The 27,282-nt window shown below is 43.7% G+C and overlaps 1 protein-coding gene across 6 annotated transcripts in view; it reads left to right on the top strand.

The window, feature by feature from the left end:
* The window catches only part of ELF1 (E74 like ETS transcription factor 1), a 108,967-nt gene that overhangs the window by 7,483 nt on the left and 74,202 nt on the right, over positions 1-27,282 (top strand). For 5 of the 6 annotated variants that reach the window (XM_064174616.1, XM_064174604.1, XM_064174610.1 and 2 more), the window contains exon 2: positions 2,419-2,496. The gene's annotated coding sequence lies outside the window, so the exon portion shown is untranslated. Of the gene's footprint in view, positions 1-2,418; positions 2,497-22,609; positions 22,637-27,282 lie in introns of those variants that run through there. The other variant, XM_064174645.1, reaches the window with a different exon arrangement.

Raw genomic sequence — 27,282 nt, 5'->3', positions numbered from 1 at the left:
GAGAAGAGGAGGCTCAGGGGAGACCTTATTGCTGTCTACAACTACCTGAGGGGAGGTTGTGGCCAGGAGGAGGTTGCTCTCTTCTCTCAGGTGGCCAGCATCAGAACAAGAGGACACAGCCTCAAGCTACGCCAGGGGAAATTTAGGCTGGAGGTGAGGAGAAAGTTCTTCACTGAGAGAGTCATTGGACACTGGAATGGGCTGCCCGGGGAGGTGGTGGAGTCGCCGTCCCTGGAGCTGTTCAAGGCAGGATTGGACGTGGCACTTGGTGCCCTGGTCTAGCCTTGAGCTGTGTGGTAAAGGGTTGGACTTGATGATCTATGAAGTCTCTTCCAACCTTGGTGATACTGTGATATTATTCATTGTTTTCCTGGCTAAAAAAATGAAAACTTTTGAAAAGGAGCCTCTGAAATTAGTGACAAGCCAGGGCTTACTTGTTCTGAATCTTTCAGAATGTCTTAACAATTGTTAAAGACCAATTCACAGTAGAACTAGAGCAAATTGCTTCCCAGCATTTTGAATTATGAAAAACCACATCTCCCAAATTCCTAAGCTATTCATCAACTGTTCTATTGTAGCAGACTCACCCTACATTGTATCTCTGATATATCTATTAACTCTGCAGTGAAGTGTGAGTTTAAAACAATTGTGCCATGCAGTCACTGTGGAGTAAATACCACAAACATTGGCAGAGTTGCTTCATAAATCTTTCTCGGTTTGGAGAGGAACTGAGGCATGCCATTCTTTTATGGGAGTGCAGCTGTTTCTTGTGTGGTCCCCCGGGGGCTGGATCTTGGTGTAAGGCTGTTTAATGTTATATTCACAGTCTTTGTGATGATATCTCCTTGTTACCAGTAGATTACTTGCAGGTTTGTGTGCTTGCAGAACAAGTTACTAGTACAGTATGCTCCCAATCAATTTACTAAACAGTCAGAATCCAGCATTACTCATGGAGCCATATACAAAGGCACCAGGAATGCAGTTACACCAGCAGGGTAGGAGGTTGTCTTCTAACTGGTAATTTGAAAGAAGGTTTAAGAATTTGTGTGGAGGATCTTCTCAACAGGAGTTTTCATCGTAGCACCGTGACTGAAGTGTGATCTTTGGCTGTGTAGCAATGTAAATATCACACAGGAATAGGAAAGTATGTGGCATTAATAAGATCATGGGAATTCTGTGTCTGGTTTTGCTGCTCACATGTGAGGAAAGATGTGAAATATTGCTAAGAGACAAAAGTGATCCAGGGTTTGGAAGGTAAGCTTCGCTATGTGGAGTGTACAGGGTTGATTCAGCTCAGAAAAGAATGAGGGGAAATGATGCCCATATGTTGTATGCATGTATAAAGAAAACACATGGTATTTACTTTGCCCTGCAGATACCCAGTGTCCAGGAGATGGAGTTAGGATCAATACCCAGCTGAACATGAGCCAGCAGTGTGCCCTGGTGGCCAAGAGAGCCAGTGGCATGCTGGCCTGCATCAGGAATGGTGTGGTCGGCAGGAGCAAGGAGGTCATTCTGCCCCTGTACTCTGCACTGGTTAGACCACACCTTGAGTACTGTGTCCAGTTCTGGGCCCCCCAGTTTAGGAGGGACACTGAGATGCTTGAGCTTGTCCAGAGAAGGGCAATGAGGCTGGTGAGAGGCCTTGAGCACAGCCCTACGAGGAGAGGCTGAGGGAGCTGGGATTGGTTAGCCTGGAGAAGAGGAGGCTCAGGGGTGACCTTATTGCTGTCTACAACTACCTAAGGGGTGGTTGTGGCCAGGAGGAGGTTGCTTTCTTCTCTCAGGTGGCCAGCACCAGAACAAGAGGACACAGCCTCAGGCTGCGCCAGGGGAAATTTAGGCTTGAGGTGAGGAGAAAGTTCTTCACTGAGAGAGTCATTGGACACTGGAATGGGCTGCCCGGGGAGGTGGTGGAGTCGCCGTCCCTGGAGCTGTTCAAGGCAGGATTGGACGTGGCACTTGGTGCCATGGTGTAGCCTTGAGCTCTGTGGTAAAGGGTTGGACTTGATGATCTGAGGTCTCTTCCAACCTTGGTGATACTGTGATACTGTGATAATAAGTATCAATAAAGCTTGGATTGGATTTGCTGTTGGTAGGAGTGTTTAAAGTGAGGTTAGTTTTCCTTCTAAAAGATATGCTTGGGCCTGGTTTGGTAGAGGACGTTTCCAGTGTGTGTAGAAGGGAGAAGGACTGGGCTCTGTTCACTTGCATTCTTCCCTAGATTGAGGAAACAAGATTATCTGTAGTACTTTCAGTGATTTTAGCATATGTTGATACTTTGGACAAGGTTGTAATAAAACATCACACTGCAGAACATTGCTGGGGTTTTGTTTGGTCAAGAATACCACTTTTTTGTGTGTGTCTGCCTAATTTGACTTATATGACTATGATTAATTATTCTGTACTTTCCCCCAGATCAACATCTGATGGTGGCTGGAAACTCACCTTCCTCACTTCCTGCTCTCTGTCAGTAGAGTCTTCTCAAATTTCCAGGTTGGTGTATTGTCTTTCTTTGCTTGTAGAATCATAGGATGGTTAGGTAGGAAGGGACCTCAATGATCCTCTAGTTCCAATCCCCTGCCATAGGCAGGGGCACCTCCCACTAGAGCAGGTGACTCAAGGCATCATCCAGCCTAGCCTTGAATACCTCCAGGGAGGAAGCATCCAGAACCTCCCTGGGCAATCTGTTCAAGTGTTTCACCACCCTCATTGTAAAGAACTTCTTTCTAACATCTAGTTTCAGTCTTCCCTCTTCCAGCTTAAACCCATTGCCCCTCGTAAGTAGTCCTTGTAAGTAGTCCCTCCCCAGAGGGGCATACTGATAACTGTTTTTAGGCATTAAGGTATTTTCCCTGCCATTAGATAGGCAAGGATTTCACTCAGGAGGCAGCTGCTGAGGGCTGGCTGTACCTGCACGCCCACTGTTTCCTCAACCACTTCTGTGTCCTTTGGGCATACCTCTCCTGCAGTCAAATGTCACCAGAGAATGGGTATGTAGGAACATCTGCATGTGGCTTGGCAGTGTAGCACCCCCAGCAGTCAGGAAAACAACGGAAGTTACAGTGGTGAAACAATTTTGTGACCTGAAACGCACGACTGACTGCTTGAATCAAGCTGAAGCATTACTTCAGCAGAACTCCTTTACAGGCAGCTTCACAATGCTTAATTTGGGCTGGGAATTGCACTTGAGCCTAGAGAGTTATGAGATGATGTTTTATAAATTCTGTAGTTTGTTCTGTTTCCTGTAACAGATGCTTTAATAAAAACAGAAACACTTTTTCCTCTCTGGTAACTGAGCTAGAATAAATATACTTTAAGTGGTAAAGTATGAGGAGAGGCTGAGGGAGCTGGGATTGTTTAGCCTGGAGAAGAGGAGGCTCAGGGGTGACCTTATTGCTGTCTACAACTACCTGAGGGGTGGTTGTAGCCAGGAGGAGGTTGCTCTCTTCTCTCAGGTGGCCAGCACCAGAACGAGAGGACACAGCCTCAAGCTATGCCAGGGGAGATTTAGGCTGGAGGTGAGGAGAAAGTTCTTCCCTGAGAGAGTCATTGGACACTGGAATGGGCTGCCCAGGGAGGTGGTGGAGTCGCCGTCCCTGGAGCTGTTCAAGGCAGGATTGGACGTGGCACTTGGTGCCATGGTCTAGCCTTGAGCTCTGTGGTAAAGGGTTGGACTTGATGATCTATGAGGTCTCTTCCAACCTTGGTGATATTGTGACACTCTAGAGTACATCACACACAAAAGATTGCCAGAGTGTGATGTTTGATATTTCACACAGTAGTTTTGATCTGAAATTTTTCATTCACTCTTGTGCATGTTTTAAGGTAACAAATTGCATTTGCTATACAAGGGGACATTTCCTGTTGAGAAGAACTGAAACTTGAGGAGCTTTAGTTCTTGTAAATCAGCATCTAGACTTCTTGAAAACATGAGTATAAGTATTTCCACTTACTTGGAAATAATTAAGCACTAAAATACTCCTCTCATCATTTCTAAAAACACTTTCCTCAGGTGCCTTATTAAGATGTGCATGTTTGAGAAGATTATGACAATACAGTCTTCTATGGCTTGGCCCATGCCTGTTGCTGCATTTGTTGGAGCTAAAGATAATGCACTATTGATTTCTGGGAGATGCAGGAACCACCTCACTGATGAAGTACAAATGAGATTGGATGTTTTCAGTTTTTAAGAGCTCTAATTAAGAAATTTCTTATTTGAAAATGGTAAAATTAAAGAATCAATGGTAAAATGGTAAAATTAAAGAATCAATGGTAAAATGGTAAAATTAAAGAATCAATGGTCAATTTTTTATCTCAGTGTTCAGTCGTTGGATAAAACCTGGCTTGATATGGAGATGATAATGAGTATCACCACATGATGTCTGTTTTGAAAGTATAGTTATGGACTGTAGTTTGCCACCTTATGATGTTTTACTGTGTTTGTCATATTTAGTGAGTTTTATTCCTTTGCTGGCTGTGAAGTGAAACTGTTTCAGGCTGAGATTAAATTTTACAGAATTTTGCATTGATCTGTGTTCATTTTGGGGGCATATGAAATTTGAACATAATATTGTTAAGTAGAGCAGCAGAGATATGTAACTGACTGACTGTACATCCAACAGCACACATTTTGTTTGTGTAGGATAATTGTGCACCCACATAACCAAATTAACAAAGGCTACAAATAGTAGTAGGACTGTGTTCTCTGCCAGGTTTGGTTTCCCCCTTCACCAGTGCCAAATAGCAGGATAGTCCAAAGTAAGGTGTTTTTATTTAATGATGTGCCTGCTGTGTGTGAAAACTTCACACATAGTCCCTAATCCAGCAAATCTGTGGCCAGTGAAGTTGTAATTTTGCCTGCTCAGCAGAAGTAATTTCCTTATTTGTCTATATGTATGGAAATAGTTTTTTTCCTTGTCCATTATAATCTACTATTTCAGAAATAAGTTTTTTTCCTTGTTCATTATAATGTACTATTTCAGATTGACCCACAGACTCTAGGCAGTGCATTGGTTCCAGTTTGTTTTCCATCATTAATACAGCAATGGCATTAAGCAGTTCCAGTGTCTGAAGTACCTGGTCATACAGGCATCAGTGAAATTTAATGGGATGCTTTAATTTGCTTGACCTTGTATTGTGATTTGTTCATGTGTCATTTATTCAGGTAGACTTTCTTAAGTCCTGGCTCAAGTCATATCTGCTGTTGTAACTTCTGTTTTAACTCCAACCTGGTTGATTCTATGATTGTGCTGCTACTGTTAAGAGAAACACTGTCATTGTGTCATTTCCAGCAGCTCAAACTTTTAAGTGGCTATCACATGCTTTCAAGGTGTGCTTGTGTTTATTAATGAGCTGGTGTTTGAGAAGTGGAACTGGTGCTGGAAAAGTGGTGGGATTCTGCAACTTGGTGCAGGCCTTCAGAAACCTTATTCAGACAAGGAGGTATTGAACAGCATCCTGGCACTTGTTGTCTGCTTTTTAATTTCATTAAGAGGCAGTTAAATGAGGAACGAAACTGAGGGGTTTTGTTGATCAAAGTCTGGCTTTGATCAAGAGAAATACAGCAGATACTTTTCTTTTGAAGGGAACTTTTAGAGTGTTCTTTGTCACTAGTTCAAACTGTTGAAGAGGCTATGCTATGTGGCATAGGCTTTTTTATTTTTTAATGAATGGCAAGGAAAGTGGTGATGTGGGTAGAAGGACAACAAGACTAGTCAGAAAAGGGATGACAACAGTGCTTAGTGTTTATATACTGCCTCAGGAACACTAGTGGAGTGTTTCATAATACTTTGTGACCTAGGGAACAGTGTGTCTCTAGGAAAAGGATATAGCCCTTTGCAGTTTCAGAAACTTCACTGTTTTGGGAAAAGGTCACCTGAATTAAACACCAAAAATGTGCTGAGTAACTAAAATAGAGAGAACTGAATTCATGCGTTAAAATGTTTCTCCTCAAGCCTAAGGAAGACTATTTCTTGTCTTCCTGCAGCCATCTGTGATGGCTGATGAGTGATATGACAGTGGTAGACAGGGAGCTTCAGCATCTTCTTGGCTTGGACCCTGCACCTACTTCTTCCCATTCTCCTTACTGAGTTGCTGATGAATGCATCAGAAATTCAGCTGCTGCCAAGCTTCAGAAGAAAGTTCAGTGCTTGGCTCTATCAGTGTTTCCTCTGAACAGATGCACCTTCGGGCAGCTCTTGCACAGTGCTTTTTCTTGCTCTCCCAATATGTGTCCCCTCACATGTGCCAGACAGCACTATATAATAAAATGGCTAACATTTAATGGATCTAGATCCCAACTACAGATAGTTGTCTTCTTAGTAAAATGTGGAGCCTGAAAGGAGGCCCTCTCTTGTGCAGGAAAAGCCCTTGGCTTTTCCATACTATGACTGAAAGTGCAGGTTTGAACAGACATCCCAAGGAGAAACAGGGCTGCAGAGTGCATGTTAGTGGTACAGTCTGCTTGGTCTCTGTGCCCATGGCTACTGTGATTCTGGCTACCTTCTTTCCATCAGTCATCCTCAAGCAGTTTGTCACTCATTTGCTGTCCCCCACCTTGCCCCAGCCAGCTTATTGTGGGAACTCTTCCATTTCTGCTAGAATAGTTTTTGTCAACTGATACAGTTTAAACAGATTTATTTCAGTAAAAATGACTGGGGAGCCTAGGTGGCAAAACTAAGGTAACTGTATTCAGAAACTGCTGAGAGGTGAATTGAGGAAATTAGTTCTTTATTAGTGGAGATGAGGGAAATGAGATGTGTCTGCAGTCTATTTGAACTGTAAACCTTCCTCCAGCCTTATACTGGCTGACTTATACCAGCATCTTGCTTTTATATTTCATTCTGGAAGAGGGGAATTTTATCCACATGTAATTATGTGCAGGGAATAGGTTCCCCAGCACCTATTTACTGCCACTGAAGTAGTGCAGAATTTTTTCTCATGTATTTGGTTATCTCTGGCCCCTGTCCAGCTCCCTTTCACTGGACACATTTTCAAGTGAAACCTTCATCTTATGTTATCTGAAAGAACCTTTTTTAGGCTTTCCTAATTGAACACATTTTATGACTTAACAGATTGGTAACATTTTTATTAAGGCTTTTTCAAATTCTATTTTCAAACGTTAGTATTACAGAGTAGTAAAACTTTTCAACCTTTACCAGTGTAATATTTTAGTGAATAAATGAACTGGCTTCTGACCATAAACATGCTACAGTCAAGTTGACAAGAGCCAGAAATACACTTTCATATTCTTGGCAAATGACTGTTGGTGAAAAATTTCTGGGACACGTCTATTGATGTTAAATAGTTTTCATGTCCTTGTAATCAGATTTGCTGGTATACTTTAGTCATTATTGTATTATTTGTAGAGGAGGTGATTGTGTCATATACCTCATTTGAGATGAATTATTGCAAATAATTCTGCACTTCGGCCACAACAACCCCAAGCAGCACTACAGGCTGGGGACTGAGTGGCTGGAGAGCAGCCAGGAGGAAAGGGACCTGGGGGTACTGGTGGATAGTAGGCTGAAGATGAGGCAGCAGTGTGCCTACGTGGCCAGCAGAGCCAATGGCATCCTGGCCTGGATCAGGAACAGTGTGGCCAGCAGGACAAGGGAGGTTATTCTGCCCCTGTACTCAGCACTGGTCAGGCCACACCTTGAGTCCTGCGTCCAGTTCTGGGCTCCTCAATTCAAGAGAGATGTTAAGGTGCTGGAAGGTGTCCAGAGAAGGGCTGGTGAAGGGCCTGGAACACAAACCCTATGAGGAGAGGTTGAGGGAGCTGGGGTTGTTTAGCCTAGAGAAGAGGAGGCTCAGGGGGGACCTCATTGCTGTCTACAACTACCTGCAGGGAGGCTGTAGCCAGGTGGGGTTGGTCTCTTCTGCCAGACAACCAGCAACAGAACAAGGGGACACAATCTCAAGTTGTGGTGGGGGAAGTCTAGGCTGGGTGTTAGGAGGAAGTTGTTGGCAGAGAGAGTGATTGGCATTGGAATGGGCTGCCCAGGGAGGTGGTGGAGTCACCATCCCTGAAGGCATTGAAGAAAAGCCTGGCTGAGGCACTTAGTGCCATGGTCTGGTTGAGTGGCTAGGGCTGGTGCTAGGTTGGAGTGGCTGATCTTGGAGGTCTCTTCCAATCTGGTTGATTCTATGACTCTATGAAATAGATTACCTGACGTCTGATTGGGCTACTTGCTTTGCCTCTGAATGTACTTTCTAGGGCAGTCTAAAACAGAGGTCAGATAGATGAGCAGTCACAGCACATTTTCAGGATATTGTTTGCTTAGAGGACTCCAAATGCTTTATGTGAGAAAACCAATTTGGTAACTTTTGTAGACAATGAGTTTTGTTCCTCTGAAAGAAAAGCTGCATCAGAAATGGTAGGGTGTTTTATCATTGCTGTGTGACTAGCAGCTTGGAAGGTCAAGTCATACATGGGGCTTTTACTATAAAAGTCCCTTTTTTTTTTTACTAATTAGGTGTGGGGTTTTTGTTTGGTGCTTTGTTTAATTATTTGCTCATGGCTGTGTGCATTAGTGAAAGAAAACTACTCATTTCATGTTTTCCTGAAGAAAAAAAGGAGTTAAAGTGTTTATTGCCTTTATTGCCTAGAATTAGTGGTCTGTACTGTGTACTTTATGAACTTTAAGACTCAGACTAGTTTTCAAGTCTTATGTCTCTGCCTCAATACCGTTGAGAGTGTTACCTACTTCTCCTGAATTCTTTAAACCTGTAGGGAGCATTCATTCTCCCCTTTCTTGTTTTAGATGGATGTCAAGACATAGCTTCATTAAATATAGTTACAGACTACATAGTTCTTTGCAGCTTCTGGTTTACAGCATGTAGACAACCATATCAACTCATCTTCCCCCCTCTTTTTTTTTGGGGGGGAAGGTGGAGAAGGATCTGTTACATCTTCAAATTTAAGTTTCCATTCTGTATCATCAGACTGAGCAGTACTGTTGTAGGTGTTTCAATAGGCACAAATATTTGTGCATGTGTGGTTTAAGGGAGAAAATGCATAATTGTGGCTCTTCTGCATAGCACAGTGTTCATATTTGCAGAATGGCTGCCTTTTAGCAAAGGAAGCTGTTCTAAATGGGAAGCATTAGGAAAACCACTGAATTTGGTTGCTGTGTGAAAGAAATTGGAGGACTGGTGTGAGAAGATGGCTTTATGCAAACTGTCATTGGTACTTTTTTTGTGTGTGCTTTTTCTTTCTTATCCAGTCAGGTTTCTAAGTAATGTCTTTTATTTTTCTTGGTGAACTGAAGACAAACAGAAATAGAGTTTCTTAAAGGCATTTTTTTGGCATTCTGAGGAAAATTCTTTCTTTGGATTACTTGTTCTATATGCCAGAAAAATAAATTACTTACCAGTTCCAGATAAGCAGCAGAGGATGTGACAACTGTACGTGGATTATGGCAGCTGTTTTAAAAACAGATGCTTCCATGCTTTTGCTCTGTGGAGTCTCTGCAATCAAATCCTTCTGTCTTTATTAACAAAATGTATTTTGAATGTTCATTCATATGCCTAAATAATAGGGAAGTTAAAGAAAATGAGGTAAAACAAGTTAGCAAGGGAATGAAAAAGAAGGTAGGTCCAAAGTAATTTTCTCCATCTAATTGTAAGGATGTGTGCCAATGTAGCAATGCAAGAAACTGCAAATAGTCCTGCTGGTAGATAACTTAAACTACTACAGAGCAACTCTCACTCTTATCAGTTCTTACAGAAGAATGCTGAATTGAATTCCTTACACTTAGTGAGAAATTCAAATTCCCCTTCTCCAGTTAAGTGCATGGACATTTGTTTACTGAAGGATTGGTTTGTGTCCTTTCTAAGAGCAAAGTGTTAGCTTTTGCTAAATGTGAGGAAAATGGACTCAAAGCTGAATGCATCTACCAAATAAAGTTTAAGAGCAGTCATCTGTAGTTACAGCAGAGATTTCTTTACCTTCCTATTCCAAACACTGTGCTAGTGTGATGCTGTTTTGGTGAGATTAAGAGCATGAAGTGTAGACTGGCAGTTTTTTCCACCTAATTAGTGATCAGGTTTTCTAAATGAGCCGTAGCCATCAGTGAAACATCAGAGCTTTCCTACTTGGCCCTGACTAAAAGCTTAAGCTGAAGAATCACACAATTCCTTTTAGGCAGTCTAAGCTTACTTTGCTGTGCTTTACAAACAGGGAGGGATGGTACAGAAATCCTTGAGCAACTCTATAGGGAATCAGATGTTGTTAGTTTGGGATTGATGCCAGTAATCAGACCTAAGGGGAAAGTTATGGGAAAACTGAGACAAGACAACATCAGGAATATGGGTAGGAAAAAAAAAGTATATGAAAAAGTATCCTGCCACTAGCTCCATTTTCTCTCACTAGTGATATTTGGGATTTCTTCAAAGGATTTCAAGACTTTGGATAGTAGAGGACATCTCAGGGCTTGTACAATCCCAGCTAGCAGAGCTGTATTTCACGCAGCTCAGAGAGATGGTGTGGCTCAACAAGCATGTGAAGTCGGGTTGGATGAGTCTTTGAGCAACATGATCTAAGGCAAGATGTCACTGCCCATGGCTGTGGGCTAGGCTAGATGATCTTTGAAGGTCCTTTGCAACCCAAACCATTTTATGATTCTATGATCTTGGGTGGTGTGTCAGAAAGAAGCTTCATAACAAAGCCAAAACTGAGTGCACCAAAAAGTGTAAGGAGTGTAATACACAAGCAAAAGTTTCCCAACTGTGGTATTTTGGATTAACTGACTCCAAGTCAGTCAGATCTCATAATACCTTTGCATTTTTTTATTTCAATATGACTTCCCAGCATACCACAAGCTGTATAGTGTATGTATAGCCACACACTATATACAGCCATATGGTGTATGTATATATACACTATAATTATGTATACTCTGTATGAACATCATGATTTTTTGACAAGTCTTGATACTTGGAAGTCAAAACATTGACCAATTTATAAAGGTGCATCTGTCTTGATACTTGGAAGTCAAAACATTGACCAATTTATAAAGGTGCATCTGTCTTGATACTTGGAAGTCAAAACATTGACCAATTTATAATGGTGCATCTGTGTCTACCTTAGTTATGTTCTGCTTATTTCTTTGCTTTGTGATTGCATGTTTAAATAATCTTTAGGGCATTTTTCTTCAGTTATTACTTTGTTTTGGTTTTGTTCTTTCATGTGTCTCTTGGACTGACATTTGCATAAAATCAAAACTTCTGATCCAGAAATACTGACATCCAAATCCCATTGTGAGAACTGACTTGTCAGCATGTTTCTACCATTTGGGGTATAGGGTTAAAAGGAATGACCTCATGTTAGTAAATGTCATTCCCTTTTTTAAGACTGATGTAGTTACACCAATAATGGCATTCTACAAAGTGGAAGGCTGATGGGCAAAGGAGTAAGACTCTAATTATAATTTTCTTTAGTTAACTAGAGCAAGAAAGGATAAGGCCATGTATTTATACCTCATATTTATACCACCTTCCTCCCCCCTGCCCCAAATTTTGCAGAATACATAAGTGTGGAAGGAAACAATCCATAAGGTGGCATAACTAGTCAATGATTATATGCTATTTTCTCAATTCTTCTGTTTTATTCTGTCTATGGATATTAAAAGGTCTTTGCTGTGTTAACTTTGGCCTGCAGATCTTTAGCCTGCTCTTTTCTGCCTATAAACATAAATTGGCTACTGGATGTTGTAAGTAAAGAGTCAGGTTTCTCGTGGATTTGTGTCCAAAGCATGGTGTTCCCTCCTCCCCGTTTCCCTCCTGATATGGTATTTAGCTGCCACTTCACTTCAAAAATGCAAATGTGCATCTCCTGATAACACAGGAGGCACCTTTCCTGTTTGCTGTCTGGTGTTGCCAGTTGTCATTTAGTGACAAGTGAATTTTCCAACTTGCTCTATAATTTTGGTGAGTAATTCCTGCACCTCCAGGTCTGACTTCTGCTGGAAAGATGCCCAAATGATATCTTTCTGTAACTTCTGAAATTTTCACTGGATAATGTAATTTTCTTGACTAGAGTGAAGGGAAATTAGTATAATTTCAGAAACAAGTAGAAATAATATATGTAAACTTGTTGGAATCACTTGGAACCACGACTGTTGCATGGATTATTTGAGATCTTCTGGGAAAGCAGCATCCTGCTTCATGCAGTTAAGGATTAGCAATGAAGTTATTAAAGGATACTTGTTCTGGGTAGGGGAGTTCATTTTCTCATAGCGAGAAGCAAGAGTAAGCTACTCCTAGCTTATGTAAAGCATCAAGGGCTCAAGAGGCCCAAGAGTGGAGGCAGTTAATAAGGAAAGAAAAGCATAATTTTCATTATTCCTTATCCTTTCTGAGTGGGGTCATTGACTACTCTCTTAAGAAAGGCTGTTTTAATTATGATGAGTATTAAAATTAGCTTAATGTTGCTTTTCAGTAGTGGTTGAAATGCAGGAAGATTTCTGTGACAACAGTCATAAGAAGTGTATTTTTGTCTCATATGCAAAGCTGGAAAACTTGTCTAATGTGCCTTGCTAAAAAGGGGGAGCATTACAAGTGAAGATTGGAGTAATAAAACTGGTTACAGAGAAGCAGTGGGTAAAACACCCTGACTTCAGGCTACCATCTTAGAAAATGAGCACTCTGCCCTCAAATTTAGGTCTCTTGCTTGATGGTAGAGGTGGATAGAAGTCATTCCTTTCTGGCTAGTAGAATATTCTGCAGAGCACAAGTATCTTTAAAGCTTGTGGACCCACAGTAAAGGCAGGACAAAGTGGGTTCTAAGATTAAATAAATGTAGGTACTGAAATGCTGAATTTGCAACATTAGATTAAAATAATATGTATATATGTTACTTTGAATGGAGCATTGAGAACACTGAGGCTTTATTGCACATTACTTGAGGAGAATATTGAGCTCCCTCCATTAAATGAGTGAAGAATCACATCTGTGAAACCATGCCTGCCATAATGTCCTCTTACTCTTTTCACCTTTAGCTCCTGTTTTGTTTTCAGGGCTCCCTAAACCACAGAGTCAAGAAAGATGTTTCCTGGGAGGCTTTTGGAAAACACATCATAGACTCAACCAGGTTGGAAGAGACTTCCAAGATCATCCATTCCAGCCTATAACCCAGCCCTATCCAATCAACTAAGTGCCCCATCCAGTCTTGTTTTGAACACCTCCAGGGATGGCAACTCCACCACCTCTCTGGGCAGCCCATTGCAATGGCAAATCACTCTGTGAAGAGAGAGCATAGTAGCAGTAACCCTCTCAAACTGAGCCTCTATGTGTATGTGCAGTAGTATCTTCTACCATATGTCTGACTGCTGTACCTTGTTTTTATGGGCAACAGTAATAGAGGTGACAGTCTGCATTCTTGCCACGATCCACAGGATTGTAGTCTTACGGGATTTGCTGTTAGGACTGTTCACCTGGCCACAGATCAGTGTAGAGATGCAAGACAGTTCTTTGTGCAACTTGAAATGTAGCTGAGAGATCAAAATGTTTGCTTTCCAGTGGCCAGTTCACCTTCCCTGCAGTGCTAAGCTCCCTGGCACTCCTCCTTTTTGTGTCCTGCAGTCTTTATTTTCACCTCTCTTCTCCATGATTTATGAATTCACAAAGTGGTTAATGTAGCATGTATTTGGATTGGTAAAGCTGTTACTAAAAGTATTGATTGTTTCCTGAACAATCAAGTCATTGAGTTGTCTTTCTACCTAACTGTTCTTTAACAACCATTTCTGTATCCGAATGAGTTGTGATGGAAAATGAATCATTGACATGAGCTTACTTTTCTTTTTCCACAACTTGGTTGTTTTTCTACTGCCTTTCCAAGTTGGCAATTTTATTGTTTTCCATTAATTAGGGCAACTGGAAGAGCAGTAATAAACACACTTTCCTTTCCTTTGCATTCACATCTTAAGTAGTGTAGAAATACACTGTTGCATTCTCATAAGCATCTAAAATATTTGTGGAACTCTAGCTCAGTGTTTTTCTAAGAAATATGTTTATCTGAATTTTCTTTAGTTCCCTAAATTTGGCCTGCATCTGTAGAGGGATTCAGCAAAAGGCCTTTGACACTGTCCCCCATAGCAAACTGCTGGCTAAGCTGTCAGCCCATGGCTTGGATAGCAACACTCTGTGCTGGGTTAGGAACTGGCTGGAGGGCCGGACCCAGAGAGTGGTGGTGAATGGTGCCACATCCAGCTGGCAGCTGTCACTAGTGGTGTCCCTCAGGGATCAGTGCTGGGCCCCATCCTCTTTAACATCTTCATAGATGATCTGGATGAGGGCATCGAGTCAGTCATCAGCAAGTGTGCAGATGACACCAAGCTGGGGGCAGATGTGGCTGGGTTGGAGGGCAGAAGGGCTCTGCAGCAGGACCTTGACTGCCTGCACAGATGGGCAGAGTCCAAGGGGATGGCTTCAATAGCTCCAAGTGCAGGGTGCTGCACTTTGGCCACAACAACCCCATGCAGAGATACAGGCTGGGGTCAGAGTGGCTGAAGAGCAGCCAGACAGAGAGGGATCTGGGGGTGCTGATTGATACTCGCCTGAACACGAGCCAGCAGTGTGCCCAGGTGGCCAAGAGAGCCAATGGCATCCTGGCCTGCATCAGGAATGGTGTGGTCAGCAGGAGCAGGGAGATCATTCTGCCCCTGTACTCTGCACTGGTTAGACCACACCTTGAGTGCTGTGTTCAGTTCTGGGCCCCCCAGTTTAGGAGGGACATTGAGATGCTTGAGCGTGTCCAGAGAAGGGCGACGAGGCTGGGGAGAGGCCTTGAGCACAGCCCTACGAGGAGAGGCTGAGGGAGCTGGGATTGGTTAGCCTGGAGAAGAGGAGGCTCAGGGGAGACCTTATTGCTGTCTACAACTACCTGAGGGGAGGTTGTGGCCAGGAGGAGGTTGCTCTCTTCTCTCAGGTGGCCAGCACCAGAACAAGAGGACACAGCCTCAGGCTGCGCCAGGGGAAATTTCGGCTCGAGGTGAGGAGAAAGTTCTTCCCTGAGAGAGTCATTGGACACTGGAATGGGCTGCCCGGGGAGGTGGTGGAGTCGCCGTCCCTGGAGCTGTTCAAGGCAGGATTGGACGTGGCACTTGGTGCCATGGTCTAGCCTTGAGCTCTGTGGTAAAGGGTTGGACTTGATGATCTGTGAGGTCCCTTCCAACCTTGGTGATACTGTGAAAAGTGTGCAAGGTAGCCAATATGACCTGCTTAGAGTGAGAAGACCGAAAGGATGACAAATATTCAAAGACAAGCAAACAGTTTCACATTTGTCTGGAGCACTGCAAAACCTTCTACCAACCACCTCGATGTGTCCATATGCTGGATGTTTTTGGTTATTGTCTAAACCACAAATGTGAATAAATAATTCCCTGGTGCTTCTTCCAGATATCAACATTAATTTCCTGTAGGATGGCTGACTCCTTGAGACTGCGCAGTCTCCACAGCCTGGCTCTATCCTTAAAAAAAACCCAAACCTGAAAAAGCAACAACAGCAACAACAACAAAAAAAGGCAGGCAGCTGCAGAAGTGCAGCTCTGAGTCCAGAGCTGTCTAGCAAAGGGCGGTGTCTGGCTGTTCTCCCTGAGGAGAGGGTTTGATGGAGAACATTATGATCCCTCCCCCATCCTCTCACTCTGTATAAAGGCCAAACAAGAAGAGCAATAATTACGCTGCTGCGCTGTAACTTATGTGCCTATCTGTGTGCTTGCTTCTGTCTGTAACAAGTACTTTGTCTGTGATTCATGGAATTCCTTGCACAGAAACTTCTGGAGATCTCAGCTTCATTTTTATCCCAATAAATATAGACATAAAAAAAAAAATCCAGTGTGAACACTGGGTTGGCTTTTTTTCTTCTTCTCAGTATGTGTTTATTATTCATGAATGTGTTGCAACATCCAAAAATGTAGCGAGTGACTCAGAGAATAAGAGGAAAAATACAGTTATAGCTTTTTAATGAGGATTCCTCAGCCAACTACAGTGTCCCAGTTAAAAACTCGCTGCTTGACTCTATAAAACCTACCCAGTGCTTGCTTTTATGTCCCTTTTGTTTGTATTTGCAACATAGTTTTACTTGGTATATATATTTCTATCCATTCATTTGCCTGATTGTTTAATTTCTGGTTTACATCAGGGATTACAACATTCTGACATCAAAACTAAACCAAAAACCCACAGAACAACATGTTTACAAATAGTTCTGAATTTATTTGTGTGTGTGTGTGTGTGTAAAAAAAAAGAAAAGAGCAAAGGCTAAGATTACCACTGTTGATGTAGTAACATCTTTAACAGTTTCAGAGCGAGCTCCATAGCAAATCTAACCATCCTGTGAAAGCAACACACCTCTGGAGGAGCGTAATAATGGGGAGGAATCTGAAGCTTACCTTAGAATCACAGAATCAAGCAGGTTGGAAGAGACCTCCAAGATCATCCAGTCCAACCTAGCACCCAGCCCTAGCCAGTCAACCAGACCATGGCACTAAGTGCCTCAGCCAGGCTTTTCTTCAACACCTCCAGGGATGGTGACTCCACCACCTCCCTGGGCAGCCCATTCCAATGGGAAATCACTCTCTCTGTGAAGAACTTCTTCCTAATATCCAGCCTATACCTATCCTGGCACAACTTGAGACTGTGTCCCCTTGTTCTATTGCTGGTTGCCTGGGAGAAGAGGCCACCCCCCACCTGGCTACAATGTCCCTGGCTACAATGTCCCTAGGTATAGGGCTGGGTGCTAGGTTGGACTGGATGATCTTGGAGGTCTCTTCCAACCTGGTTGATTCTATGATTCATTGTGGTTAGTGATAATGTTAGGTCAGGCACAATGATTTCACCTGTTGCCTGAGAAAAAACAGGTTACCATGCATGTATTTTGTAGCATTTGCAGATCATGGTTTAATTCTTTCTGTTTTGTGATTTTTGGGTGGGATTAAAGTACAATAAGAGAAGAAACAGGGGGTATAAACTTGTCCTGTCTTGATTTGCATTTCTTTGTATTACTGTCTCAAAACTGTGGGTTTAAAAGTGTAACTTCTGTCCCACCTCCTGGTGACTTCCAGTGCACTTTTCAGAACAAGTGGGCAAGTAACACGCAGAGGGAGTGTGACATCAAGCTAGCTCAGGTTTTAAAGCAGCATCTCTGTACATTTTCTCTCTTTTTTTTTTGACCTGTAGCATCTCCCAAGTAATGTGCCTTGAATGTTGTTGTTGATTGTTTCTTTTCCTAGCTGTTTTGCAATCATGTGAGTCTTAACAGTGAAAATTTACCTTCATGCTGGCCTAGTCTGGTAGTTGATTATCACCCACAGAGGAAGGTCCTATGTCCTTTGCTGGCACTGCTCATCACAGCCTTTCTGAGCTGATTCAAGAGCAGTCAGTGCTGCCCACACGCCTCAGTCAGCTTCCTGCCACAGTAGTGTGTTTAATGGGACCAGCAGAAGGTTTGGCAGGTGCCATATGGACCAGAACTGATGTGAGAAGAGGATGGGGAGGCAAAAGTGTAGTTCAAGTTGTTAGAAAAATGCCAGAGAAGAGCTGAAGTCTGCAGCTTCTGGCGAAGTGGATCAGAGATTATCCTGTGTTATAGTTGTATTTAATACCTGGATTTTTGCAATTCCTTCCCTCAGAAGCTTGTTTATCAGGAGAAAGGAGGATATAACCACATTTTAAACCTTTCTCAGAAATAATTAGAAGTATTACTTCTCAGCAGAAGCAAACCCGTAACAAAAGGAGGAAGGAAGGAACTTAAGGAGTGAGGAGAAGTGGCTGTTTTCCTAGAGGCTTGTCATCTCTGGGATGTGACCTAGGAATACCTTATTGTGATCCAAGAAGAGTTTGTGCAAGGCTATACAAGGTCAGGGGGTTGTAGCTGAGTGGGATGCTGCTGTGCTGCTGGCAAAGGCTGCCACCTTGCCACATCTGCCTTCGCTAGGAAACACTGGAGGCAAACTTGGAAGCATAAAATGGGTAAGGTTAAAGCGGTCTGGTGCTCAGCTGAGAATCCATTTCATTTCAAACACCTCTCTTGTTGCTTTGGCTACCAAGGCATAAATTCAGAAGGACTGGGAGTTTCCTGACCACAGACTTGTGAAAGAGTGTCTTGTGTATTTTGAAAGAAGATGACATTTACTATCTGAAGGATTCTAATGAAACACAGGAGGGTTGGCATGCCTTCCCTCCCAGCTTTCAAAATGAATAGTAGCCTGTTCATATGCCCTTCATTTACTACCACCTTTCCTTTCCTACAGTTCATCTAAAGTTCAGAAGACCAGCACACTGAAAAAATAGACAGTTTCATCTCAAATTCATTGTGCTGTACCTTCAGCCTTAACTTACTATGCACTAAAAAAAACTATCCCTGAACCAAACCTTTAAACTGCAAATTAAGAGCTTAGTTGCATGGGCTCTACTCCAACTATCTCAGACCCTGAGTTCCTCACTTGTCCTTTGAGATTTTTTTTTTCTTTCAGTGACATCTCTGAAAATGTTAGATGTTTGTAGACAGCAAACTATCCTCTTATAAATATGAAGCATATAGTCTGAATTAGTGCTTAAATTACTAAATAAGACAGTGATGAGAACTTTCTATACCTGTGTCCTGTAGGAGAGATTTCCTTTGGAGATAAGAGTAAATTACTTTCTGATCTCCTGATGCAGTTTCTCCATGTGTAAATATTTAGGTGATTATGCATCTGGCAGTATTATAAGCCCACAATAATTTCAGTCTGTGTTTTATGTGGCACCTACCACAGTGTGAGATGCCAATCTATAAATCCAGAGTGCTGGGACATCACCACCACAGCAGATACATATTATGTTAAAATGTTGTGGCAGTGCTACTACTGATTCTTGGTGTTGTGCACAAGGAGGAAAAAAGGTGCAGGAGTTTGGATGTTTACTCAAGACTTGGGTGAAGGCTGGTTCAACTGTTGTCCTTCCATAGATAGACTGTGTGATTTTGGGTGTGTCCTTTGCTCAGGTGTTCTTCCCTGGTTCCTTTCCTCAGGGGTGCCTGAGATTAAATATGTTGCAAATCTTGAGATTCTGGGATCTTACAAAACTAGATAGGAAATAGAAGTTCCTTCAGTTAGATTTTTATCCACTCTTGAGCCAGAGTTTGATGAGGGGCCCTGAACCTGTGTGAGTTGATGGTATGAGCCTGAGCTGAGAGCAAGATTTCCTTCTGCAGCAGTGGAAATGAGTTAGAGGTTCTGAGACTGCTCTAGGAATTGCACCACAGGTTCCCACATAAATGGGATCTTGCTAGGCTTCTGATGTGTTTGTGTATCCACATATACACACACACATATATCTATCTATCTATCTATCTTGTATAATGTAGCAGGAAAATAAAAGACAAAGAGCTTTTGAATATAAAGTTTTTGCTCCCTCCCAACCCTTTTTGGCCCATTTTTATGAGACTAGAATGTATCTGTCTTTCAGTGGCAGCATACATCCAGAGCCCATCTCTCTGGTCTGTCCTTGCGTGGCCTCAGAGCCTCATGCTGTCCCTCAGAATGGCAGGCTGCAGTGATCCCCTCTTGTACCTCTCAGGGAAGCATCCCATCCCACTGCATTGTCTGAACTTGTAGATCTGTAGCTTTCAAAGTCAATTGAGGAGGGATAGTGAAATGAGAAATGGCTTCTTTGGCCATTAAAAGCGGGAGCTGCATCCAGGTCTCTGCCATCCTAGCCTGCTTGTGCCCTCTCAAGTGCACTGCTCCACTCAGGGAGTGATTTGGCATGTGTTTCTTGGGGAACCAAAGCCAATAGCAGCAAGAAAAATGTATCATGCATTATTTATTTCTTTCTTCAGCCTTAATTTGAGCTAGTAGGTTTCACTCTCTGTTGCGCTGTGAGGCTGCGCAAGTATTTGCACTGGGACACCGTGCGGGAAATCTTGGTGCAAGGAGCAGGCAGCCAGGATAGAGCAGAGGGCTAAAGCTGTTTAAATTGGCTTAAACAATGCTGTTGGTCAGTGTCTAGCTATGTCTTTTGGGCAACCAATGATCTAAATTTCATAGAGAAGCTTGTCCCAGCAGTGGGCAAGGAAATCATAATCAGCAAGAAACCTGATAGAGTTCAAGGGATGAACATCCACCTGCAGTCTGTCTTGCTACGTATGTTTACATTTTACATATGCCTTTAAACAACTACTGCTTCCATATTTTGTAAAGCTTGTGATCACACATCACTATGAAGTGATTTTCAATGTAGCTGATTGTCCATGTAAGACTGTGTTGTTTTTTTCCCCCCTGTAAAATATAACTGTTAGACTTTAATAGTTAAAATATTATTGTCCCTATGTTACAGTTTCCTTGTAACCCCTGTGCACCTGGGTCAGATTTCTTCCCTTAAAGCCCCATGATTTCCAAAGGGTTTTGCAGCACAGGAAACAAATACTTGTAGATAGAAGATAGGATTAGAATTAGGTTGTTGGAGAGAAGTGAAATGTATCAGTTGTGAGAGGTGGAAAATATATAGTGACTAAAATAACACTGCTGTGCTTCCTTCACGTGGTCTGTTTTTCATCCGAGAAATACAAATGAGGATGTGTTTTGAAAAGAGGTGTAGCAAAGATACTTTGTTAGCGACTTGATAAGTTTACTCAGTAAGTCATGAAAAACATGCTGCTGCTTTTTCAGATCTTCTGCTAAAGCAGGCTTCAAAAGAACCTGATAGAATACATCTAATAGTATTGTACCTGAATACCTGCTCTTTCAACAATTAACTGGGAGCCAGTTTTGCCTTTGAGCACCATGCAGGTATCACAGGAACTGAATTACTTGGAAATAAAACCAATTTTTTACTCTATATTACTAAACATAACACGTAGTTGGAGACATTAATGTCCATAGAACAATGATTTTTGCTCAGCACATCACTTTCGGGACTCCTGTTTAATTATTACTAGGAGGATTAACAACAGCTACACTTAAATGCCCAGGTGGCCAGGAGAGCCAGTGGCATCCTGGCCTGCACCAGGAGTGGTGTGGTCAGCAGGAGCAGGGAGGTCATTCTGCCCCTGTACTCTGCACTGGTTAGACCTCACCTTGAGTGCTGTGTTCAGTTCTGGGCCCCCCAGTTTAGGAGGGACATTGAGATGCTTGAGCGTGTCCAGAGAAGGGCGACGAGGCTGGGGAGAGGCCTTGAGCACAGCCCTACGAGGAGAGGCTGAGGGAGCTGGGATTGGTTAGCCTGGAGAAGAGGAGGCTCAGGGGAGACCTTATTGCTGTCTACAACTACCTAAGGGGTGGTTGTGGCCAGGAGGAGGTTGCTCTCTTCTCTCAGGTGGCCAGCACCAGAACGAGAGGACACAGCCTCAGGCTGTGCCAGGGGAGATTTAGGCTGGAGGTGAGGAGAAAGTTCTTCACTGAGAGAGTCATTGGACACTGGAATGGGCTGCCCGGGGAGGTGGTGGAGTCGCCGTCCCTGGAGCTGTTCAAGGCAGGGTTGGACGTGGCACTTGGTGCCATGGTCTGGCCTTGAGCTCTGTGGTAAAGGGTTGGACTTGATGATCTATGAGGTCTCTTCCAACCTTGGTGATACTGTAAATAGTATCTGGAGTTATTGACATTTGTTTGTTAGAAATGGTGTCAGGTTTTGACTTGCATCTTCCTGTTCCTTGCATGGTTGCTTCAGTTGCTTTCTTTTGCCTCTCAGCTCCCTGCCCTCCAGTTGCAACCTCTTGTCTGCATGCATTGGGTTTTTGTGCTGTATCTTCCCTTATGGCCGTTCTGCTGCTTTGGACTCCATCCTTCTGGGAGTTAGTGGAAAACTAATGCATGTGCCAGCCTGTGAACAGAGCCTGTACATACCCTTCCCACTAAAACACGGTGGAAGTAATTCTGTCCTCACCTTCGACACCATGGAAGATTACATTGTGTCAGGCTTTTTTGATGTGCCCGGAGAATTGGTAGAGCCCATAGGAAGGGCTTCGTCTGTGTGCCAGGTGGCTTTTAGCCTGTTTATTAGGCACAACAGTTGCCGAATATAAGGAGCATGTGGAACCTTTACTGGACGTCCTTGAGACCCCTGTCTCCCAAGTGAAATGTGTTGAGTGCATGGTAACCAAACTTTCCTAGGCAATTTTGGCCCTCCTAAGCTTTACTTTTTGTTTTGTTTTGTTTGCTTAGCAAGAACAAGAGGGTGTTGGTAGAAAATACCAGATACTCCACAGAAACGTGTTCATTTGTTACTTAGAAAGTGGAGTGGGGCTCCTAGATGTGGGCGCTCTGACGCGGGCTGCTGCAGTCTCCGGTGGGGCTGCTGTCGTGAGCCCACCGCCGCGGGAAGCTGGGAGAGTCAGCCACGCTTGCCCACGCTCGGCACACGAGGGAAGGCGAAGCGGGACGCGAAGCCGGCCAGCCCCGCTTAGGCCGCCGAGCTGCCCCATCCCCCGGGCACCCTGTCAGCACAGCCCGGGGAGGGAACGCGGCCGCCGCCACCTGCGGGCCGGGCCCGGCCCGGCGGGGCGCTGGCCGCCGCCCGGGGCGTGTCGAGCCGAGCCGCCCGGCCCCGCGGTGACTCACCGGCCGGGGCCCGAGCACCACTTCCCCCCCTCCACAGGAGCCATTTTAGCTGCACGAAGCTGCAGGGCGGCTGGGGTGGCGCCGGGGGCCCCGCGGTGAGTCGCTGCGTAGTCCCGGGGAGGAAAGGGTGCGGGCGGGCGGCCGGGCCGGGGGGACGCGGCTTGCCTGGGGCTGCTGGCCTCTGCCGCTTCGACGTGCCGACCGCGCCTGGAGCCGCTCCGCTCTGCCGTCAGGGGAAGGTTGGGAGGAGAAAAGGTAACTTCTGGTGAAGTGCAGGACTGGGGCGCGCTTGGAAGAAACGAAGGATCAGAGTTGAGTGGAGAGGGAAAGCGGCGTCTCGGGGCAGCAGCGCCCTGGGCTGCCCGGAGCTGTGAGCGTGTCGCTCTGGGCAAAGGGCACTGCGGGCGCCGCTCTGCTTCTCCCAGCAGCACACTTCATACAGTGTGTAAGTTTGCTGCGTTTTGTAGTTTATCTGCGCTTTATAATTTCGTCGCCTCCGAAGCATGTGGAGGTGTCAGGCAGGCTGCTGACCTGACCCCTTCAGCCACCTCTCAGCTGACTATGATAAACGAATTTAATTTGCTCCGAATTAATTTATTTATTTAGCCGGACCTGGTTGGCATGTAGCGAGCAGGATCCAAACCAATTTGGGCTGCCACAGTCAGCCCTGCGGCTTGGAGCACCTTCGCTGTGCCGCTGCGGTGGCCCCGGTGCGGTCCCGAGCGGCTTTAAAATGGCAGGTTTGTCGTTGCAAAGATGGATCGCTTTCTGCGCCCCTGACCTTAAACTGTGGCTTTGTTCCTGCTGAAACAAACTCCTCCAGCCGTAGCTGCCGCAGTGTCATTTCAAAATAGACGGAGCTGACTTGTTTTGTGTGGAATGAATGGGCAGGGACTCACCTTTTCCTGCAAATGATTAAGAAACGGCAGTGATGGGAGCGGTGTACAGGGCAGAGGGACAGACCAATTATAAAATGGGCTTTAGTGGTGGCTGTAATGGGAGAAGAAAATCCTGAAGGTAATTGTGGTGTGTGTCAAATTACATTTTAAACTTTCAATGACTGAAAACCACCTTAATTCTTCTAATTATATACTTCTGAAGTCTAGCACAATGTTTTGAGAAGTTAGTTGAAGAGAAACACAAACTAAAACCTTGAGAAGTTTTGTCCGAGTATGTAACTTTGGAACTTGTATTTCAGTCTTTCATTTGAGGCAAAAAAAAAAGTTGAACACCTTAATAAAATGAAATGACAGCGAGCTCAAACTGTTGTGCACAGGGGAGTGTTTTCCACTTTCGTTTACTCTATGGAGTATAATGGAGTCTTGCTTAATACTGCGTTTGGTTGCAGGGGAGGGAGAGAGAGGGAGGCAACCATTAAGTAAATGGTCATGTTTTGGATGAAGCTGTCTCTTGTCTTCAACCTTTCCAGTGTTCATTTGTGTGTTCCATCTGCATCTTAAAGTACGGTGCGTTTTGACCATCTTTTGACTTTCTGTTTTGCATTTTTTCTTTCAAAAACCAACATTTTTTTTTCAAGTGTTTGGGAGATCTATTTGGTGCGTTGTTTCGTGTTGAGGAATATGCAGAGGGAATAATAAAAGTACAGAGGAACTACCTGGAAAAAAGTGGTTTGAGTTAGTGATAGGAGTCTTAGTGAAGAATTCTTTAAGGGAGTTGCATATTCCTTTTCTTTGTCATGAGTTTTATTTTCCAGTCTTAGGGCTGAGGGAACAACTACCTGCCATGTTTGCAGCTGGCAGAGTACAAGCCTCTCTTTCTTTACTCTTTCCTCCCCTTCTTGCTGCTCTGCCTGCCCCTGTTGAGACGTCAAGCCTTAAAAACTTGAGTTAGGTCCTAAGTTGACTCTCAAGCTGCAGCTGCTTATCTTGGGCAGAACACTTTTTGTGTGCTAAAGGATAAATAGCTGCTGTTTTCTCTTGAGCAGGGCTTATGGAGGAGCAGTTCCTCTTTGAAGGCAAAGCTGCCATGTTTAGGCTCTCTTGCTGTTGTGCAAGAGCTATGCCGGGGCTACCAAGGCACCCGGGGTGCAGTGGTGGGGCTAGGAAAAAGTTATTTGAAAGCACTCCAAGCCTTACAGATGACAGCTTGGACAGATCTTCTAGAAGGCAGAGAAGTGGATGAGAATGACGTTATTTTTGGTTGATTTTTATAGGTGAAGCCTGTATTTGTCTCCAACAACAGCAACAACAAATCTTTGCTTTCCCCCACCCTCACCCTAAGGCAGGGATCTTTTGGTTTGAATTGAGTTTGTGGTTGTTGAGAGATGAGCCAGAGGAGTGGGATCATTAGATGCCATTTAGCTTGAATCTTATTTCCAGACTCATGCTTTTGCAAAAATACTTGTTTTCTGATCTGCTGCTTTGTTGTTTTTTTTTCATCCATTAAATGTTAGAATTGCCAAGTCTGTGATCTTGGCACTCAAATGAGAAACAAAGAAGTAGTAAATGTTCAGATCTGAAGAATGTTGTTGGCCTGGTATAGTCTGGTGTTTCAGTAGTGCTGCAAACTCCTACTTCAGTGGTGTGTGTTAGTCTTTGGACGTTTCTGTGTACAAACCCCCCAAAACCGAGGTGTCTAAGTGTACCTTCTGTTTGTTTTCAGCACAGCTATATTCAAGGGAGGGGATGACACTAGGGCTGTGTGTGGCGAGCTGATAGACTTTGTAAGAAAAATGCAGCATTTCCCTCTGTATCAGAGGAGAAACTTTGATCTCCAAACCAATTTTCACTTCTTACAAGCGTTAGCAAAAGCTTCTCAGCTTTTGCTTGCAGATTTCTTGTTTTCACTGACGATTTTGTTAACTTGCTGGAGTTTTGTTGGGCGTGCAAGGAGCAGCAAGGACTTTCCCCTGCCGAAGTGATTCAGCGCAGGAGTGGCAGGAGGTGAAGTTCATGTTTCCAGCCTTGGTTATGCTCTGATCTTTAAGCGCTGAAACTTTGCTGCCATACCACAGTAATTTACTGTGCTTATCCTTTTAATGCCATTAGTGTGCTTTAGAGATTATTTACTTCCTTAAGTCTTCCTTAAATATTGCTTTCTTAAATCTTACTTAGATGTTCTTTCACGAATAAAGTAGCTGACAGAGACTATACATACTGAAATTTGAAGTCTTTTGCTTATCAAAAGTGTGCAGCAGCCATGTGGAGGGCACTAGACAGTCTCACTCTCCTGACCTGACAGGGCTAATCTGTGTAGAGGTAGAAGCCATTTATTCTTTAATATAGGTCTGTTTTGTGGCAAGCCTTCCGGCCGTGTCAGCCTTTGTGCTAAAAGGGTCACATTAGATAGGGACTAAATGTATGCATTCCTACCTTGATGTGCTTTAGGCTTGAACTACCCACCAGCTCTTTAGTGATGAATGAAATGGCTACAGCTCATGTCATTTATTTGCCCTTAATGAGATCAGCCCTCTTGGGTCACCTGTGACTTGTTACTAGGTTCAGATGTGAAAATGATAGACATTATTGTTAGCCTGGAAAGAACCTGCAATTCTTAAACTTGCATGTAGAAAATTTTCCTGTAGTGGGGGAAAAAAACATTCTAGTTAAGAATTTTCTAGGAATAGGAATACTAAATACCTAAGTTGGAAACTGTGGGAAAGGGTTGTTTTGAGATGGATTGGATGTCACTGTCTGCTTCCATAATTAGACTTTTTAGTCTATTTCTAGAACGCCCTATATTTAACTCATCAGCAGCATTTCTGTGTGAATACACCAAGTATTTATTTTGGGGTGAATACTTTGCGTTTCTTGAGCGGTTACCGTTAGTGTACCAACGGTCTCATCGCTTTGTGTGCAAGCTCCTTCCGCATTTGCCTCGCTTACCTTCTTGCGTGGTAGTGGTTTGACTCCTTAAGTGGGTTCAACATAAATGTCAACCCACACAAGACTGGGTTTCTGAATTGGAAGGAGGGGGTGTGCTTGGCTGATTCACATTGTTGTCTGCTGTTGAGAGAGTGATTGGATACTGGAATGGGCTGCCCGGGGAGGTGGTGGAGTCGCCATCCCTGGAGCTGTTCAAGGCAGGATTGGACGTGGCTCTTGGTGCCATGGTCTGGCCTTGAGCTGTGTGGTAAAGGGTTGGACTTGATGATCTGTGAGGTCTCTTCCAACCCTGGTGGTACTGTGATACTGTGAGAAGAAGAAAACGTTAATATACTTTGTGGCTGCATATATTGTTTTGCCATTCACTGTTCCCCCAGAACTACTTGTAATCTTCATGGCATCTTTGAAAGAATTATTAAAGCTGACAGGTGAGGTGAAAGCTATCTTGCCTTTTTTTTTGTTAATGGGCTTTGTATCAAGTCACTTCTGCAGTCCTCCAGTTGCTGGCTATTTTGGTGTTAATTCAGTTTTGTACTGCAGCTGGGGAGAGAAGCAGCAAAATGCGATTGTGAAACTACAGTTGCAACTTGTGATACCCAAGACTGACCACTGTCAAAAAATTAATGTTTAACTTGCTCTTCCAACCAGACTCAATTTCAAGTTAAAAGCAAGTTGAGAAGGATCTGGTTATTTTTCTCCTCTTTGTGCATGCTGTGTGTGCTGCATTAGATAATTTTGGAGCTAACGAAAGTGGTTTCCCGAGGATGTGATGACTTGGTTCGTTTTTAGTGAAGTCTGTCTTTCTGACCAGAAAATGACCCTCATAGGAAAAACTTCCATGAGAACTGTATTTTGAAGGCACCAGAGCTTGCATGTTGCCTGCTGAAGGCAGAATG

Source organism: Pogoniulus pusillus, chromosome 3 (assembly GCF_015220805.1).
Source record: "Pogoniulus pusillus isolate bPogPus1 chromosome 3, bPogPus1.pri, whole genome shotgun sequence".
Lineage (NCBI taxonomy): Eukaryota > Metazoa > Chordata > Aves > Piciformes > Lybiidae > Pogoniulus > Pogoniulus pusillus.
The sequence above is the reverse complement of the archived record's forward strand: the minus strand, read 5'-3'. Positions and strand labels throughout refer to the sequence as shown.